The sequence below is a fragment of the Arvicanthis niloticus genome, chromosome 1, assembly GCF_011762505.2.
Source record: "Arvicanthis niloticus isolate mArvNil1 chromosome 1, mArvNil1.pat.X, whole genome shotgun sequence".
NCBI classification, from domain to species: Eukaryota; Metazoa; Chordata; class Mammalia; order Rodentia; family Muridae; genus Arvicanthis; species Arvicanthis niloticus.
The window spans coordinates 139617312-139637566 of NC_047658.1; the positions used below are offsets into that span (position 1 = coordinate 139617312).

The following is a 20255-nucleotide window of genomic DNA, read 5'->3' on the forward strand; positions in this document are numbered from 1 at the left end:
CCTAGTGTATTAAATACAAATGATAATTTTCATCTTAAAATCCTATATGAAATGAAAGTGAACAGTTCTGTCAGTAAACTTCCTTCAGTGTTCCATCCAGAGCCGGTCTAGATCTTGTCCTCCATAGAGTCCGTCCTCCGCAAAAGCACGTACCATCAAATCCACTGGAAATAGTTTTTCAAACTATTCATTCTTTAGACATTTGCTCCTGTAAGTTTCCTATCTTACAAGATAGAAATCTTGTAGAGCTTTGAATCTGCTGTACAACTGACATTCTGAAGTAGTTCAACATTTAACAAAAATCCGCTGAGTACATTCCTACAATACTATAAGAATTGCCACAGAATGGACATAACTGAAACCTTGGGGGACTCCAGGGAATTTCCGATGGCTTGAATTTGGTCAAAAACGTTTTTGGCACTTGCCCATTATCACCTGTGAGTGTTCCTCACACATGCACGGGGGTGCAGGCGCGCGCGCGCGCGCGCAGACACACAGACACACACAGACACACAAAATATGGGATCTGACCAGACCAAAGGAAACAGATCTCATCCTAGTGACAGGGGCCCATAAAGACCAAACAAGATGGTTTCTCAGGAATGTCACTGGAGGGAACTATACAGAGGCGGTGGGAGCAGTCCATCAGGACTGGAATGAACTCACAGGGCATGATGACACATGCCTACAATCTCATGCCTGAGAGGCAAGAGCAGGACTATCCCAAGCTCAAGGACAGCCTGCACTACATCAGGAGTCTCAGTGTCAACAGGAAAAATGGAGTCATTTGTGTCAGTCCTTCCAACAGTAACTAAGCCATGACAGTATAGAAGTGGTTCTCAGGCATGGTGACCTAACATGGAATTCCTCCCACGAGAACTCCTTCTCTGTAGCTCCTATTCACAGAGCTATTCACAGGAAAGATGGCTCCCAAAGAATGTATTTAATTGCATGTCTTCTGTTTTTGTCTCTGAATTCTGCTTTACAGTGGTGCTTCTATCTCCAGCTTCAAACATCGAGCTCTCTCACTGACATACTTCAAATATCACCATGTGTCCCTTCTGTAATGATTGCTGGTCACTGTCAACTTACAGGTTCTTGAATCACCTTCAGGCATGCCTGGAAGCACACCTATGAGGGATTTAGCTTAACTTCCGGGCATGCCTGTAAGGAAGGAAAGACCAGCCCTAAAAAAAGGGCCAGTCGATGGTTCAGCTCATTGAGCCAAAGCACTTGCTGACCACACATGACAATCCAACACAGTCCATAGTACATGCAGTGGAAGAAGAGAACTATCTGCCAAAAACTCATCCCCTGGCCTCACTTTGGATTTCTTCAGTACAGACTACCAATATGACAACAATTATCTGCTATGCAAAGCCTACACATGGGAGCAGATCATCTTACAGAAATCAGATTGGAGCCCTTGGCTCAAGAGCGATCATCACACAAGAATTTCTCTCAGAGTGCTTACAGGACCTGAGCTTAGGTAGAAATGGGCAGACACACCTCAACTGCTCAATAACACGTACCTTCTTCCCCCGCCCCCCTTCCTGTTCCAATTCTTATTCGTCTTACTATGGAGAGCAATCATCATCCAGTGTTCTAACTGGGGCATCCACACAGGGATCTCATGAAATGCCAGTAATCTCTAAGACACCCTACCAATGGCACTGATCTTGGAGCCTCTGTAGATTCACTGTCCCTGGTCCCAGCTCTCCTCCAGCAACCACCATAGCTGCAGCTGGAGAGCACACCCCTTTTGGCAGAACAGTCAAATTCCATAAATGCCACCCTTTCTCTCGCCCCCTCCACATGCTGAAAGTATCCCACAGTGGATAGAATCTTTCATTCACCCTCTGCTGGAGAATAATTTTTCTCATAGAGAAACTGGATAGATAATTCTCAGCCAGAAGAGGGGTCTATTCATGACAATCTCAAGTGACAAATGACAAAGCTGTTCTCTGTCTCATAATACTTCACATATTTTTTTTTTTAATCAGAATCTGTGTCACAAATTTAACCCCTTTATTTCCTGGTAGCACTTCTGAGGTCACCCGTTATAAAATAACCTCTTTCTCTTTCTCTCTCTCTCTCTCTCTCTCTCTCTCTCTCTTTCTCTCCCTCCCTTCTTCCCTCTACCTCTCTCTCTCTCACACACACACATACACACACACACACACACAGACACACACACACGTTCAGCCAACAGAAATTCGTTAACAAATACAAATAACAGTTACCAAACACTGAATGCCAACATCATGTTGGCTGCAGGATACAATTTTAATAACTGTTATCCCTCAAGCACAGAGTCGAAATGTGCTTGGAAACTGTCTTTAGTGGTTCTCTGGATCTTTATCCAGGAATCTATAAATAGTGCTGAGCTAGGCTCTAAGCACTGAGCATGAACTAATTCTAGCAAGTTCAGAAAGTGGTGGTTTTTGCAGACAACCATAATAGTTCTTCTCTTCACTAAGACAGAGAAAGAGGAAGAAGGGGCAGGAAGATTTTTTTGCATTTGCTGGCCCTCAGAATTCAGAAGTCTTTTGAAAATGCAAGCTTTTTTAGATAAGCTGAAGAAAGCCAAGGAGACATGAGACCCATACTAGGGCCAGGACTTCGAAATCGGGTATATAGGGCAGAAGCAGTAACTGTGATAATCCATGGGGGTGACAATATGCAGAAAGCCCAAAGTAAGCATGGCTCAGCTAGTGTGCCACCATCCGCAGGGCCCCCTCTTAGCACCAAAGGTCCTGGAGGGCACAGCTCACGTGGTTCACATTAATACCATATAAAGAAGCAAGAAGGCTGGCTTGAAGGGCAAGACGAAGACAGAAGTCCGGAGCAAGAGAGGAGTTGCTAATTAAACAATGAAGGTCCCTTTTGTTAACAAGCAAGAACTTGTGCTTTATTTATATTTAATTTGGCTAAAAACATTACTAGACTGTAGGAGTTTTTAAGAGACAAGGGTGATTTTCTAAACACAGGAAACCCTTGAGTCTGGGATCTACAAAGAGTTCGTCCAGGCCGGTTTAGATGGAAAGTAGACTGCTTAGCACTCCGCCCCACACATCCAAGGAAGCAGCATGGGCAAGCTTTCCTAGCAATCAGCATGGAAACAGGGTTTCCTTGTCTGCCTGGGTACAGAAGCAATAGGCGTTGAGGAGTGGCTGTTCTGTGTCACCACAGCCTTCTGAAAACGAGGCCTGTTATCTAGTGACTGCCAAGGCCAGAAACATATCTTACTGCAAAATGACCAAAGCATTCCTCCAAACAGCTCTGTGTGGGTCTAGTTGGTGGTACATCCCATATTCAGAAAGAGAGGAAGCAACTGAATTGACCACCAGAGAATTATCAAATTATCCACGGCCAGTTAGCTTGTACAAAAAAAAAAAAAAAAAAAAAAAAAACCATTCTGCCCTCCTAAAGCTGCTTCAGATATGCAGAGACCTGCTCTCAGAATTAAAGCTAAGACTTCCTTACCCACCATCAGCAGTCTGAGCCCAAGGGCTTTGTGGGAGCTTTCACTATGAATAAAACTCACAAGTTTAACCCAGATCCCCAGGCTGTATTTATGTCTAATCTCTTTGGCCCAGGAATGTCCTTTGTGGGTGGCCAGCAGCAAATAGATTTAAAAGCGTATTATTCTGCTTTTTATGGGAAACAACTTAATGTGTCTGCTGCATTTTAATCTAAGGATTATATGCTTAGCCCCTGGAAAATTCCTTTTAGAAACATCAATAAGGATCTTTTGAAGTGTTTTTTCTTTTTTTAAATCAGGAAGTCCAATTATCATTCACACATTTATTGGTACTTAAGGCCCTGACAAAAAAAAAAAAAAAAAAAAAAAAAAAAAAAAACCTTTAACCCAAAAAGGCGGCAACGCAGCTGTTGCAGACTTAACAAGAAAGCCAGTATTCTCCTGGGACCATCTAAAAGTATACCACACCTTGAAATAGAGTGAACGCTCGCCCTGCAGGTGTGTTTGACCAAAGGCTGATGTTGTAAATTCTGACCTCCTTTTGTTGTTGGCTTATTTGGTTTGGTTTTGATTTGGGTTTTTAAGACTTCCAAACGGACTTCAAGTTAAATGACCAAATCCATTTAGTGCCTCTCTTCAAAATTCTCAACACAAAAATCATTATTTCTTTTAAAAAGGCATAAATCTCCAAGGACAAAGACAGCAGGAACCAGATAGTAAAATCTTCAAGTTGTTTGTAAAGGTAAAAAAAAAAAAAATAAAGGTGAAAAAACAGAACATATCTTCAAATTTGTGGAGCCCCATTCTGCCTCAGAATCAGACATTCCAAAACTATCAGGCACATAAAATATCTAACGTGAAAGACAAGAGAAGGGGAAACATGCAACTTGAAGCAAAAAGGGGGCAGAAACATAAAATTTCAAAAGGTAAAAATGTTAATCTCAGAATATCTACTTAGTTCATGAAAACACTCGGGAGCTATCCGCAACAGAAAATAAAATACAACTGATAAATCAACAACGTTAGAAGGGTTCCTGGAAAATGTAAGTTATCCTTGGGAAGAGGCACTCAGAGACAAGCCAGACATCTTCAGCAGGTCCAGAAAGAAGCTGAGCAAACAACTGCAGAAGCCAATACTGCAGCAGAGAACATGATAACAAAAGGAATGAGCATCTCCTTCCGGTGCCGTGAACTCTGTGCCTTCCTGTGCTCTGGCCCCGGCACAGACAGGAGGCAGGGACTTGTTTGGCTCACAACTCCATGCTACAGTCCATCCCTGCAAGGGAGTCTGCCTGAGAACTCAAGATAAACAGCCACTTGCCAGGCAGCAGCAGAGAAAAGAAACACCCTACTCTGTACTGAGCTAAGTAAGTCTCTCTTTAAACAAGACCCCACACCAGGAAAGGGTGCATCCCACATTCAGGGTGGATTTTCTTGCTTCAGTTAACCAATTAGAAAAAAAATCCTTCACTGGTAGGTAGGCCCAGGGCCAACTGGAGCCACTCCCTCCCGGAGGCTTTCTTCCCAAATGTTCCTAGTTTTTGTCATATTGGTAAACTCATCATCACAACGCTCTCTGGACATCAGCAAAAATAAACAAAAACAAAAGCCCGAAAAGCATGCCCGGACTACGGCTGGTTATCATTAAACTGCCTGGCACTGCTGAAGGCCTTCACGAGTGAAGTCCAAAGACACAATAGAAGACCCTGCAAAGACTTGAGAGTCGGCAGGTGCTAGTGTTTTCACAAAGAGCCTGGGAGAAGGTGAGCATCAGCAACTCAGTGATTCCCAGCCAAGAATTCTACACCTAGCCAGGCAATCAATTATACACGAGTGTCACGCTCTCAGGTGTACAGCAGCTCAGAAGCCTTACCTCCCATTTGCAAATTGTTAGAAAGCTTGCAAAATCAGAAAGTAAAAGAAGAAAAATCAGAATATGGGCTGGGAAGAAAGCCAATCAGAGGCAGGCTACAAGGACTACTCTGAACTGACCTGCTAAGGATGGAGCAGCAAGCCCTCAGCACCGCCCACAGCACCGCCCACAGCACCGCCCACAGCACCGCCCACAGCACCACCCACAACACAACAAAGGATGGCTCCAGGTGTGAGTCCTTCAAGATGAAAGCAATGTGTTAAAATACTGCCAGAACCCTCCTGTAGAAAGCTGGTTACTCATACATGTCTTTACAAAGGAAAAGTGAATGATTTTTTTTTTTTAATCAAGAAGAAATGTAGCCAAGCTGTTAAACAAGACATTTGTGGATCCTATTTACACAAAACAAGATAAACCACCAGGTAAGGAATAGTAAAAAGAAACTGGACCCTTTAAAACAAACAAGGAAACAAAACAACAACAAAAGCCTAAACTTTTAAAAGAAGACTATGCTGCATTCAACATAGAGCATGACAACTTACAAAATACACACTTTCATGTGTGCCTCACTATTTAAACTTAGCACAACTGTGCCAGAGACGGGAACTCCTTTATAGTTGTATCAAGAAGTTGATAATACCTGCTGCCATCAGATCTGCAGACACTGGACTACTGGGAGCACAGCATGCTCCAGGTGAGTTCCAGACTTACAAACTGCTCATGACAAGAGGCTGGGAGTATAGAGAAACACAGGGGTCTGATGGAGACTGAACCTGGGTTCCTCTCTCATTTGGACCACTTATCACAAATCACTTTGTGTTGAAAAAAATTTTGAAATAGGCCCAAACTAATAAAAATAGCAGGGCCCTGTGATTCCTTTTCCCTAACCTAAATAGTTAAAAATGCCTGTCAGCAGGTTTGGGCCCAGTTAATTAGTTACAGAAAATATAGAGTTATAAGACGAAAGACAAAGGCCTGTTAAGTCTTCCAAGGACCTGGCTGGACCATGAAAGATAAAAAGTATATAAGGACATCCTTAGAAGAACAGAGATATGTCCAAATGACTAATGGGCCATCTGGTGTTCCTCCAACCCCCCCCCCCCAGGTCTTTTCAAGGTCTAAGAAACTACAATTTAAGTTTAACTAAATACTATGCTAACTTAGATAAGCTTCCACCTGCAGGAACTGCCCTCTGCCCCATCGACCGGTACAGTCTGCTGATGTTCAAAAATGTAAAACAACCAACCAATCATGTGTACCCACGTAAAAATCTCCCACTTCCCCTACCCCTTGCCTATAAAAAGTCCTAATCCTGTGAGCCTCGGAGTCAGTCCCTGTATCTCCTATGTGAGATATGGAGATATGGGCTGGCCAAGAGCTCTGATATTAAACTGCCTCATGTGTTTGCAGCAAGCTGGTCTCTCATGAGTTTTTGGGTGGGCGCTGTCCTGAGACTTGAGTGAAAATCCCTCTTTGAGTTTTTTCAGTGTTACATCCCGTGACATATTTTCCAAATAGTCAAATTCATGGAAACAGCAAAATAGTTGACACCAGAGCTTAGGGAGCACGAAAACCAGGAGTTGGGTGGTTCGATTCATATTTCACATCATCAAAGAAAACGAGGCTATCAGCTTGTGGGGGGGGAGGACAATCAACGGACGCAGACTGTGGCTTGAGGGGAAAGGATGTAATTCTATTTCAACTAAAGACATGTTTTAAGGTTTTAAAAGAGAACATACCAGACAAGATAATCAACCCAAGCTAACGGTGTTATCCAGCCCATGGTAGCTAATAATGTTATTTCTGTTGCTGACATTACAGAAAATGAGGGTGACCCTATTTTCCCAGCTGTAAGATGCACCCAGGTCAAAAGCAGTGCAGTAACTGTTGACATACAATCCAGATTACTTAGCAAGGCAAAAGGCCCTGGAGAAGCTAAGAATAAAATCGGGGAGAGTTAAATCTAAGAACTTATTATGGTTCCCACAGGTATTTGGTAAGTTCAAGATCTGTCTACAGAATTAGAAGTTAATCCATTTACCCTCTGAGTACCTGTACATTTGGAATGTAATTATGATCTTAAAAGCAGGTGTTGAAATCAATACTCAAACGTTACACCTCCTCTCGTTAAAGAGACAGTAACAAAGGAATGTTTGGACACTAGGCATTCGTGGGAGACTCATCGGAAATTCCCGACAGTATCTCATTGTAAATGCTCTCTTGTCAAAAGTAAGGCTAAAAAAAAATAATAATAAAACACAAAGGCAAAGGCCCAGCTCATTCAAGGCTTTTGTGAGCTCCTCCCGCATCCCAGGCAGCTGCCAACATCGGAAACTGTACTGTAGGGCAGTGTCAAAGGGAAGCAGGAGTCTGGCCGTGAAAAAAAAGCTTTGTAAATACTGATTAACACCACTTTTTCCTTAAAAGCATGGCACAGAGAGCCAAAACTGTTTTCCACCAAGTTTTTCTTTGCTTTGATAGCTACAGAGGTGGGAGCTGCCTTGTAAATTCCCAACAGTAATAAGACCCCATCTTCCAGAGTCTTGAGTCTGCAGTAAATAGAAAGAAATCACTGTTGTTATCCTCAAAATACAACATGACCCTCCCCAAATGTCTGAGACCCAAGAGTGAGCCTCCTACATTACAAAGGAAAACTCAGCAATTGTGAGGAAGTATTCTTAATAGGGAAACAGTGACTGCCTCTAGACAGAGCTGGCTAAAAGCCTAAGAAACAATAAGAACAGTCCAAACCTGAGGCAGATAGCACATCTCACATCCTACTGACACATCTGAATCCCTTCCCACCACAAAAGGCAGTATGTCATTACCGCTCTGATTTGATTAAACAAGCGACCAACATTTCTGAGTGAATGCCAACCCTACATGAGCCTGGCCATTCCCACTCAAATATATTGCCACCACGGCAGAGCAACATCAGCAGAACAAAGAAGAAAGGTCAGCTCAGTAAATAACAACAGTGGCCTTTGGGCACAGAGGCACTTCTATACGCCGGTCTACTTTATATGGGTTCCTCGTCTCTGCCTCCTTTATTAATTAGTAACTCAAATGCCCCGCAGCCGACATGAAGGCAAGACTTGACAATATTGACCCTTACGGGCCACATGACAGGACATCAACACAGTAATGAGGGATAAGGAACCACGAGGCACTATTAGAAATGCCCCATAAATAACCGTTCATTTGAGCTTCCCCAGACCCTTGAGGGGTAAAAACCTTTGTGCCCATTGAACAGTTAGAGAGATGGGCACAAACAGTAACATGTCAAGCTCATGCAGTCTGACCTACATACAATTCATTCATGTTCCTTATCACATGTTCATTCTGCCGCCCTACTATATCGTGTCTCAGTTCAAACAAAAGAATACACCTCAAAATGCTTTGCAAACCATAAAAATGCATGTTAATTATCATTATCACACTTAGTGAACCTTCCAGTACCAAATGACCTTCCTGGTACTACCTTTATGTGTCAGTAAAGGCAACAACCATTAACCTCCTGTCCACCTGTCTGCACTTCCACTCCAGCTAAGGAAATGTTACCCTCAGGCTCTAGAACTGAAGCACCGGACCAGGACAATTCAATCAAAACAGAATGATGGCTCCAACCTTATAGGGAGGCTAGGCCCCACTAGCCTCACGTCAGGCACACATGGAGTCACAGTGTGAAGACCATTTCCTGACAAGATGAACCTGAAGTTGCTTGCAGGTCCCCACTCACACAAGCACACAGTCAAGATGGACCCTCACAATATCTCTTAGATCCCCAGCCAGGCCCCTCTTTCAGGGAGATCCATCCCTGGGCTCAATCACCTGCACACTAAGTGGGTAATTTGAGTTGGGTTTTCTGTCACTTTAAGCCAAGAGAATCATCTTGATACTTTCTAAAGCACATTTTGTTCTACTGAGCCACCCGGACATGAACTTCAGAACTTTCTCTTTTTTTGAAAATAAATCTTGAGAGGAACAAAGTAAATTTTAACTAGATGGGCTTGAGAAGTCAACCCTCCTAAGGATTGCCTTCTCGGTGAGATAGCTCCACGCAGTACAGAACAGGTCGATTTTTCTTGAGCCACAGAACAAGTGATTTTACCTATCAGCTTTTTTTTTTTTTTTTTTTTCCTTCAGGAAATGATATTTTAGGCTGGGCCAGTGCTGCAAGCCTATAATCCCAGTTACTTAGGATATCGAGACAAAAGAACTGAAAATTCAAAGCCAGCTGAGGCTATGACGGTTAGGGTGAAGCATCTTAGCTACAGGGCTGTCTCGTTCACAGTTCTTCGGGGTCAGAAGCAGACACCAATTTCTGCTCAGTTCTGGTGGGTCCTTGTAGGACATTGTCAACAATGGCAGAGCATGAGCATCGTGGTGAGCAACACTACAGAGGACAAAGGAAGGCGCATCCTTAATAAGCTACAGGGTCTCATGAACTGTGCTTATTTCTTCTGAGGGCAGCAGCCACCAGGCCTCCTCTGTAGATTTTCTAGCCGGTCTGCCTCCTGTCAGTGGCAGCATTTCACAAACCTCCAGGATGTGAACCTCTGGGAAACAAACTGTAATTCCTAGAGACAATCGACTGCACTCAAGTTTGACAACAGAACAAACCATCCTGGCTTTCACCTCACACGCTCACTCAGCTATTCAGGAACCGTCCTTCTCTGTGGTGGTTCCTTCAGAAGACTTGAGATTTCAGAGGAAAGCACTGTTGCCCACCTATGCCCCTGCCTCCAAGTAGAGTAAAAAGCATTTCATCTGTGGTCAGGTGGCTCCAGAGGTGACAGAGAGCATCACTGAGAACTGCAACGTCGAGTAAACACCCGGGCTCACTTCCTAAAAGACCTCTTGGGCTGAAAGAAGGAAGTGTAGCCTATGTGGTCTCTGGTGGCTCACTGACATAATCATAGCTGGTCTGAGGACAGTCATGGGTGGTGAGAGGGAAGACAATGACAACCCAAGTGTCCACCCATAGAACACACACAAGCATTTATAAAAACTACTAAATAGGTTACAATGATATTTCTTAGGGAGATATAAAAGCCATTACTTTGTGTTCCTTGCAGTGCTGTCTACGGACTCCTAATAAACAATCATGTGTGACCTTGAGCCAGGAAGGATAAGCATTCCAACACACACCGATTTGTACTCGACAGTCCCCACGGCATTATCTTGGTTTGTTATGATTACGAAGGCCGGCTTGGCTTGCTGTGATAAGCATGCCAAAAGCTCCCTCCCTCTCTCAGACCAGGCAGCCTTCCCACAGCCTAGAATCACCGCCCAAACAGTCTGGGTCTTAAAGCTGTATGAATTGGTTTCCGTCTCACTACACAGTCTTCCTACTAAGGTAGTCGCTGGACTGTGCAGAGCAACTACATATCAAATTTATAAAACTAATTGTCAGTTGACAATATTAATTGTAAATTGAGAGGCTGGCAGTTTTATTTCCATACTCTATTTTGTTATACCTCATAAGAAAACACAAACCTAGAATGGAAGTTTTACATTCTCAAGCACCTCTTAAAAAGTGCACAAACTTTATCTGATTATCATCAGATAATCATTTTGTGCATAAAATTTGGTGGCACTTTAAATATTGTGAGATGAATGAATAAACAAACTTGATGAGCTCAGATTCTTACACGGCCACACAGATTGTCTTTACTACACTTTCGCTTTAATCACATAAAGCAGGAGCTGGCAATCACTTTGGAAAAAAATAGGTCATAAGTATGTTCAGCTCTGTGAGCCATATGATCATTTGTTGCCACTACTTAAGTAACCCTGGTTTCTACTGTTACATAATACAATTTGTAAGCAAATCAGCAGTGACCGTATTTGAATAAAACTTTATTTAAAAAAACAATTTGGCGATAAAAATACCATTTTCCTATAGAGAATACTTTTCTTATAATATGTTCTTCTGGCCCTTAACCAGCTTCTAAATTGAGCCAGATATACTTGGTTAGGGGTATATATGCGAATCTCCACGGTGCCAACTGCCTGTTAATTGCAACCCTGTTCCCAGCTTTGAATTTACTTTCCGGAACTCAAGTACTGTGTGTCCACAACTGTGACTCCATAAGCACAATACAGGCTCTCAGGTACAAGGCACGGCTGATGTTCTCTTTCCCTTACTTAATACCTCATATCATCACCTACTAAGCTTTTAACTGTTTATTCACCGATGGCCTGTTTGAGAGTCTGCAGTCTGCCTGGGGATACTACAGAGTAACAGGCAGAGGAGGACACAGAACAGTGCCAGGAGAAAAGAGCAGAGAGTCACAGGAGCAGTCCCTGCAGGACTGAAGAAACCACACAGAGCTCCATGTGCCTGCATCTTTCATCATGTCAGAACGTCTTCACAAACAGCAGCAGCTGGGCCAAGGCTGGATGTCCCACTGCCATTTCACTAGAGCCATGGTAAGGACAAACCTCACTAATCTCCAGTTGTATGGAGGGTGGCCTGGGTGCAAACCCTTTAAAATGATCCATATCTGCTAGAATAAATAAGTCATGGTGTTTCCACACAATGGAATGCTTGATAGCAATGAGAATGGGCATTCTATTCCGTATGCAACAACAGGAGTAGTAGATGGCTGAGTGACAAAAACATACAAAAATACAATGTGACATTACACACACAACAACAAAGGAAAACCATATTTATGCTGCTACAAAGCAAGAGTGCAGTGTAGCATTTACTAGAAGGGAGATGTTTCTTCTTAATCTGAGTGCTAGTCACACATGTATGCTTGGTTAGTAAAGTTACCTTGAGTTAAGTATTTATAATACATGTAGTTAAAAGCCTGGGATTCAGAACAGCCAATAGCTATCCTGTAAAAGATAATGGTTCCTGTTATCAGATCTGATGTTTAATGACTTGTAACTACCATCATTAGAAAATTATAAAGTCCAACAAGTCTTTCATGCAAAATGTCTAGCTTGGAATCATTTCTAGCCTCTCTGGTGTTGACTTTAACATTATTAACATTGTCAATTTTACATGGTCACTCATGATCTTTGCATGTTCTCCTACATATATGGATTTTTTTCTAAATTAATCATCATATGATCACACAGACTGGTTTACTGATGACGGCTCCTCAGGAGGAGGGTTGTTACCATCTGATCCACTCACCCAACCAACCAAATGGCAGCCAAAGTGAACAGGCAGCTTACAGGAAAAGAATTAAGCACAGGATGTCTTTCTTATGCTGGGCCAACACCATACCTCTATATACACATGGTTCTTGTCATCCCAATTCAGACTGCTTAGCTGCCCGCTAATTAGATGTAGTTAAAATCTTTTTATTTCTGTAAATTATGAAGGGAGACAATTTCTGTTACACTCTTGTGTTTACCTATGTGATCTGGTGTCACATAATTTATGAGGGTTTTGAAATGCCACTCATGAGAGGCTGTTGTTATTTTTAGAAGCCCTAAACATTTAGGAGAAAATGCCATGATATTTGCAACGTATTCCCATGTGTTTCAACAAAAATAGTCAAAATATTTTTTAAGGGAACAAACCTACCCAAACAGGAAAAAAAAATTAACAAAAACGCTAACAATATTCAAATGTGGGTGCTGGGCACACCGTCCGTTCTGTCCACTCTTCAGCAGGCTTGAGAATATTTCCTACTATAAAGCTGCAGACAAGTCTTTACTCACCTTCCGAGTGGATGGCTCTCTTCTAAATAGAATCAAATGGTGAGGTCTGTCCTCAGGCACCGCTTCACCCTGCCTTCACCCTGCAAGCAACAGCAAGCAACGTATGAAGGCAATGTTCTTTCAGTCAGAAGATGTACTTAATATATGGCAAATCTCGAGATGAAAATATTGCTATAGCTTAAAAAAACAGGGAGAAATATGAAAAACAAAATGATCCCATATTGACCATGGGAAATTCCAGCCTCCCTCACACTATCTTGGAATCAAAGCAACCTCACTGTGAATCTCTTTTTCCTCCTTTCTCTCTCTGGTTTCATTTTAAGATATTCTTGACAAAAACTGCCTTGATTAGGATATAGAGCGACATTCTGCCATATGTATACATATGTACACATCGAGTAACTATTACTACAATCAGCTAATTAACATATCCATTACTTCTTGTCCTTAATTACCTTCTCTTATTGTTTGTTTTGAGCCATGTTTGGCTATATAGCACAGGCTGGCTCATTCTTTTGGACCTTCCCAGCCTGTATTCAGAATGCTCGGCTATTAGTTACTTTCTTACTTGTGCTAAGAACTCTCAGCAAGTGTCCAACTCACAATATATTGTTATTAATTATGGCCATCATGCCCATTCTTCAGGCTTTCTGAATATCAGTGCCATGGTGAGTTTCTCTTCCTATAAATCCATTTCTAGACAGTGTCATGGCTGAACTCAGCCCAAGCTCAGAAAAGACCAAGCTGTAAGAGCCTGGGCCTCCTTTTGACCTTGAATTTCTGAGACCTGACATATCAGGCTTTTTTTTTTTTTTTTTTTTTTTTTAAACAATCAACCACCACAGTGAAACTGCAGGTCTTCCTCAACTCCTCTGAGGCAAACATAGTCAGATTCAGCCCATCCTAAGTCCAACTATATACTCCCCAGCCAATCAGCTGGGTAAGACCTAAGTCACACCCATATTGTTACCACAGGACGTCTGCGTTGGAGGTACCTAATCTACTCAATCTTCCCCTACAGTTCCAAGTGAGTTTACCAACCTCTCTCAAGAGAGAGCAGCTAAGAGCCAAAGAAGGTGTCTAACAAAGATACACAAGTAGAAAATAACAGAAATTAAATCCCTACTTAAGTCTTTCGACTTCTGAATCAGAGTTTCACTACACACGGTTTGCTCTGCCCCAGAGATGATGCTCTTCCAAAAAGTAGCCCAGAGCCAAAAGGCCAAACAACACCCTCACCTGAGGGAGCGCGTGGGGTGTGTGCTACAACACGTTTCCTAAGAGAAGACATCCACAATCATGCTTAATAGTACCATTAATCCTGTAATCATCACAATTACTATAATTACTACTAATAATTATACTTCCTTGTAGACACAATGACCTTCGTGTATTTTTGGCATTTTATACATATAATTCATTTTCCTCCCTTTTCTCAAAAGAGTACAGCTGCCTAACTGAAGTAAATAACAAGCATCACAGAGGAACGCTGGTCACGTTCGTCTTTGCCTCAATCAAAGGAAGCCCTTGCTGGTTGCTCCTCTTCACACAATGAAAAGGATGGTACAATACAACAGCACAGGCACAGCCCCACAAATGAAGCCCAGAAGGAAAGGGGAGAACACAAACTCTCCATGCACAGGAGCCAAGGGCCTCTGTTTAGGAAGGGCCGCTCTGCTAAGCACACACACACACACACACACACACACACACACACACACACACACACACGTGCGCGCGCGAGCGCACACACACACACACACACACACACACACACACACACACACACGACGTCTGCAAGCACAGAGGCCACAGGCATGATGCTTAACTGATGAGCAAAGGTCATGGGTGCGCGGTCCTGGCCTCTTCACTAGTCAGCTTAAAAAGTGAGAGATGCTCTCCCAGCTGCTTCCTCGCCTGGGGCTTAGCCTGCCTTCCGGAGATGTTAGGATTCACAAAGGAGACTCACAAACTGAGGCACTTGGACCCCCAGGAATACTCTCTAAGCAGCCGCTCCTACAACCGCCCAAAACTAAGGGGGAAATATATAAGGCATTTTCTAGAAACCTCCATCTTAATTCAAAGATTTTGGTGATAGAAGGTTAAGCAAATAATAACTTGGAAGTTGTTAATACTAAGACAAGAATTCTGCTGGTATTTGAACTCTTAAGCAGACCAAAAAAAAAAAAAAAAAAAAAAAAAAAAAAAAAAAAAATCCCATTTTGACTTCCCAAGGCCACTTCCAGCTTCGCTCTCTCACTTGTGGAGTCTGGGAAGAGAAGTGTGAACTGCTTTCCCGTTCTCTTACAGGCAGCAATAGAAGAGGCATGGGTACGCCATGGAATGTCACCTCATAATTACCTGTGTTCTGAAGACACCTCTTCAAAATCAGAAGTCCCAGACTTTTGCCAGATGTAGAGGCAGACAAAATGAAATCTAGAGACCTGCAATCCCATCTCTGCATCAGGTGTCAACAGGGTCCAATCCTCCTCCTCCTCCTCTTTCTTCTCCTCTTCTTCCTTCCCCTCCTCTTCCTCCCCCTCCTCTTTCTCTCCCTCTTCTTCCTCCCCCTCTTCTTCCCCCTCCTCTTCCTCCCCCTCCTCTTTCTCTCCCTCTTCTTCCTCCCCCTCCTCTTCCTCCTCTTCTTCCTCTTCCTCCTTCCCACCCACTGACCCACTACAGGCACCAGCTCATCAGGCAGGCTCAAGCCACGCAGGAGTGCATTTCACACTGGTGACATTTTCCACCCTACACTGACCTGTAAGACATTTTCATTTGAAGTGATATTTGTATGGTTACTATATAAAAATAAACATCCCCAGGTGGTGATGGTGCATGCCTTTAATCTGAGCACTAGAGAGGCAGAGGCAGGCAGATCTCTGAGTTTGAGGCCAGTCTGGTCAACAGAATGAGTTTCAGGACAGTCAAAGACTACATAGAGAAAGCCTGTCTCAAAAAAAATCCAAAATAAATAAGTAGACATTCATTTAGCTTTGTCTCTAAACAGTTATTATTCTGAAATATGTTTTACAAAGAGAAATTGTGGAAGCCAGCCTCTAAAATGGCGCCCAGTGGTCCCTGCCTCCCCGAATCCGCAGACTGGTGTAGTTCATCCCCTTCCATGCTGAATAACGCTGCTGTGTGTAAATGCTACAATACTGGGGTAGTGCCACAGAGATGCTTCAAATGCTATATGAAGACTCTGCAGCTCATATCTTATTCTGTCTTTGGAGGGGACCCAGCTGCCAGGACATGAAGACACCCAAGAAGTGGTACAAGAGCAGAGCATACAGCTCAATAGGTAAAACACTTGCCATGCAAGCATGAAGACTTGAGTTCAAATCCCCAGATTCCATGTAATAAAGCCAGAAGCAGCAGGCATGACAGCCATCCCAGAGATTCTAGGTAAGATGGAAGATCCAGAAAGGAGAGTCTCTAGAAGATCGCAAGCCAGCGACTAGCTGGAATGCAGAGCAGTGAACAGGAAAGAGACCCGGTTCCTGGAAGGACTCATATGGATTGTCCTTTGACCACTACATGTATGATTTCACACACACACACACACCAACAAAAAGAAGCTCTGCAGAGAGGGACACATTTTCAGTAAAATATACTTCCTCAAACCAGTGAGAAACGGAGAGAAAAACCAGTGAGAAACAACCATGCATGGGGGTCCATTGTAGAAGCAGATCCGTCAGCACTGCAGCTCCACAAGACCCCAAGTCAAAACCATCCAGCTAACCGGTTCCCACATTCCTGATCCCCACACGGAAGCTGTGAGATCGTTCTTAGGGTCTAGTGAAAGTTCCAATGTATCTGTCATGCAATGAAGAGCACTGTAATAGAATACATGTGGCCTGGGCTTCTGTTTGGGAGACCGTGTGTGTGTGTGTGTGTGTGTGTGTGTGTGTGTGTGTGTGTGCACTTGCTGACTGCATTTTCTCTCCTCATTCTTCAGCATCTCCCCAACAAGGAGATGCACCACTAGACTGAGTTTTGAACCAATCATTCATTTCTTTCTATCATCTCACCACATACGTATTCTCAATAAGCCATTGTGTTGTGCCTAAGTTAAGCTCAATGTAAAGGAAACATAATGTGCATATTCTTCTGAGATGTCCTCTCCCTAAAGTTTGATGCTGAGATTTATCCCTGTTGACTCATGTGGCTGCAGCTCATTCCTTTTTTTTTTTTTTTTTTAATTTTTTTTTCACCATTCCACATTTTTCATTGTGTGAAGAAGCTCACAATTCCCAGTTCTATTCTACTGCTGAGGATCCTGGGAGTTTTCAATTTTCACCTGTTGTGAATAATGCTGCCCTAATATTCTGGCACTTGTCCCCTGGTGCACTCGGCAAGTTTCTGCAGGCTCTACCTAGGGAAAGATGGCAAGGCTGGGGGCTGCACAAGTTCACTCCTCTAAGTAAAGCCAAACTGTTCTCCAAAGTGTTTGTGTATAGCGGACTCTAGCCGCCTTTCCAGGCTCGCTCTAAGAGGCATGCTTGTTTTGCTAATTGCAGGGAAAGCTTTCAACCAACAAAAGGGAAAGCTTTCCTTGTGTCCACAACACTGCTGCAAATAGACAGCACTCCAAAGCAGTGACCCAGACAGATGGGCACATTAGTCACAGGACACTGTACAGACTTGAGAATGATGTCGGAGATGAGCCAGTACCATGCACGGACCATGGGGAACAGCAGAGCCCGTTTGCTTCCCAATGGATTCCCAGTGCGGTCCTTCCTTATTTCTGTTACGATAAAAGGGGTGGGGATGAACCTGCTCACGACAGCCAGATTCAAAACTAAAGCCGAGGGACCAACAGTCTCTACAAAACAGTTCTTCTACCAGAGAGCAGCCTTTGTTTTTCATATCTTCACCTGTAAGATGGAGCTATTGTATACTGCAACTAAGTCTTCCTCTTAATGCCTCTATTAAAAATTAAATATTTTCCATAAAAAAAGACATCCTTTGCAGAGTTGGTTAATCCAATTTCTTAGGTGGAAATGGCAACTTTATAATCATCTGCATTTCTAGTAAAAAATAAGATCACCACGTACTCTTTTGGCACTAAATACAAGTAACAAGAAATTCTTTATCCAGGTGATGGTGGCAACCGCCTTTAATCCCAGCACTTGGGGGGGAGGCAGAGGCAGAAGAATCTCTGAGTTTAAAGCCAGCTTGGTCTTCAAAGCTAGTTCTAGGACAGCCAGGGGTGCACAGGGAAACCCTGTCTCAACACCCCTCTCTACACCCCCACCCAAAAAAATTCCTTCAATTTGGTCAGGAAAGTATTTTTATACAAGCCAAGGAGTCTCAGAAAGACAGAACTAGAATGTTACCTAATGGGATCATTTTAATTCAATCTCTAAATAATTTGTATCTGTCTCTTTAAAATCATTCATAAATCATTTATTTGCTAGAGAAATGGCTTGGCAGCTAAGAGCACTGGCTGCTCTTCCAGATAACCCAGGTTCAATTCCCAGCACGCACATGGAGGTTTACAACCGACTGTAACTCCATCTACACTATTTCTAGCTCTTCCCACATAGCTAGGAGGAACATAGCCATTTTGTCCTTGAAGAAATTTTAATCTGAGATTCTAAGAAAGTCAGCCAGAATAACATAGGCTGTCAAAGAAAATGGTGGGGGCAATACTCCGATACTCACCTAGTACTTTAAAGTCCATCTTCTCTCTGGAGTGGACTCTCTAGACCAGCAGTTCTCAACCTTCCTAATGCTGCGACCCTTTAATACAGTTCTTCATGTTGAATGACCCACACACACACAACCATAAAATTATTTTTGTTGCTACTTCATAACTATAATTTCGCAAGTGTTATGAACTGTAATACAAATAACTGATATGCAAGATATCCAATATGACACCCTGGTGAAAGGGTCAACACCCTACCCCCAAAAGGGGTTGAGACCCACAGGTTGAGAAACACTGTTCTAGCTGATGAACATGAGAATGATGAGAATGGCATAAAGAAAAAGCACAGAGTCATGTGACAATGCCCCGGTCTTCCTGGCAAGCAGAAGAGCCCAGCTCCAGTACCACACGGGTTTACCCAGACAGGCAAATGTCCTCTAGTACGCGAGATCTCCGTCGACAAGATGCAGATGTTTTATTTCAAAGGGCTATTGTAAGGATTAACAAGATCAACACAAAACCGCACTGGACACATAGAAGGGCATGGTGCAGATATGATTAACAGTGAAAGGGGAAGAGAGAAGATTCTCTAGCTACTTAAAGAGAAAAGCAGAGAGGTGATTTTACAGAAAGTCTCATTCTTCACAATGAAGGACCTGATAAAATTTTGACAGCCATACATGTATCTAATGATTTTTTTTTTTTTTTTTTACTAATACCAAGACTTCCTAGTTCTGGGGCTGGAGAGATGTCTCAGCAATTAAGAGTTCTTGTTGCTCTTAATTCAAAGAGGAATTAGATTCCCAGCCCCCACATGGGAGCCTCCCAATGGCCTGTAAACTCCAGTTCTAGATCTAATGTACCCTTCTGGCCTCCTCAGGTACCTGCACACACATGCCTATACACATATACACATATAGACACAGAGACAGACACACACAGATAATAATTAATAAAGTCTTCGAAAGAAAAGTGGCTTCCTCTTTCCATACTACCCTAATCAGAATAACCTTGGCAACTAGATCAACCTTTTAGAACATTAGTAAGCATTACACATTTTTATGCAAACACTGGAACTGAAAGGATTCAAAGTAAAACATTTGGCTCATTTTAACTTTTCTAGATCAGGAAGTCTTAATCACGCATTTAAAATAGCATCTTTTTTTTTTAACATATTTTTTTAACCATATTTTGTTTCCTGAAAATCATCCTAAACTATCTGGCCAATGAAGAACCATCCAATTAAACAACCATTACAGTAAATGGCAAAATGAACTCTGGCAACCCTGGATAAACCACAGTTCAAGGAGTTGAGCTCAGCTCCTAACAGCACCCCTGTGCTGTGTGGAAGAGGTATTTTACATATGAAATATGAACTTTGGAACAGAGTGTCCATGTTAGTGCCTAGGAGTCGCCATGGTAACTGATCCTGTTTGCACACTGAGGAAAAACAGAGCAGCAGCAGCAGCAGCTATGGGTTTGGGATCGTAGTTCTGCATTGCAAAACTGGAGTGTTCCAGTCATTCCAGCCCCACTGACACTGATCTGAGAAAACCTGA

General features: G+C 42.8%; 1 protein-coding gene across 9 annotated transcripts in view; it reads right to left on the bottom strand.

Moving 5' to 3' along the window:
- The window catches only part of Sgms1 (sphingomyelin synthase 1), a 247928-nt gene that overhangs the window by 201790 nt on the left and 25883 nt on the right, over positions 1-20255 (bottom strand). For all 9 annotated transcript variants that reach the window (XM_076919091.1, XM_034498761.2, XM_076919098.1 and 6 more), the window contains exon 2: positions 13044-13123. The gene's annotated coding sequence lies outside the window, so the exon portion shown is untranslated. The remainder of the gene's footprint in view (positions 1-13043; positions 13124-20255) is intronic.